The following is an 859-nucleotide window of genomic DNA, read 5'->3' as shown; positions in this document are numbered from 1 at the left end:
GGGGGGGTGGGCGGGAATCTGCTCTTAAAGTTTGTGAAACGCAGCTGTCTTGAAGAGTTAGTGGGTGTTTCTTCCCTGTCTCAAAACTTGAGGTTCTTCAGTGATCAATAAACACATTGCGATGGCCAGACCAGCCGTGGAATGCGGGGAGGAGAAATCCGATTCCCAGTCGCTGTCCTGTAACAACATTCCAAACGTGCGCCCAGAGAGGGGGGACTGTGGGTCCGTCAGCGTTTTCTTTTTATTTCAAGAGCCTTCATTAGTCTCAGTCCAGGTTTGGAACTGGACTTCTCTCTTTTTTCTTGAAGTGGGGAAGAGCCAGAAGACTTTTTCAGTGATGTTTCCCACGCTGCTCACTAACTCCTTCTGGGCTGGCTCAAGCTTACACCTCCGTCCGGCTCTTTGGGTGGAGAGGCAGCGAGTGATGTCAGGCTTTCTCCTCAAACTTTGTTCTGTTCTCTTTCTCTATTTATATCCTGTCATAGCTGTGTCCTTCCTGGGTCCTAACACCGTCTGTTAAGAACAATTGGAAATATTTTCAGGATCTCAGGTGCAGAGGCAGACCAAACAGGGTGTGTGTGTGTGTAGATGTATATATGACAGGTGCCTCTAGGCAGCACCCTTAAAGTCAGCACAAATATTAATAAGTACAAAATGTAAAATGAACCATAAACTCTATTTAGATCTGAGTCTTACCTGCCAAAGGAAGAAATAAGGTGATATGCGAATGGTAAAGGAAAGTAAACACACTCACTGTGCCCTCTGCGTTCAGTGTTGACCACGCTTTTCTCTTTAACCCTTTCAGAAGTCAGTAAAAGCTATAGAATTATTAGCAAGATACACTGTGTAACTGCACCAT

Source organism: Galeopterus variegatus, unplaced genomic scaffold (genome assembly GCF_000696425.1).
Source record: "Galeopterus variegatus unplaced genomic scaffold, G_variegatus-3.0.2 Scaffold6219, whole genome shotgun sequence".
In the NCBI taxonomy this organism is placed as follows: Eukaryota; Metazoa; Chordata; class Mammalia; order Dermoptera; family Cynocephalidae; genus Galeopterus; species Galeopterus variegatus.
This window is presented reverse-complemented; position numbering follows the sequence as displayed.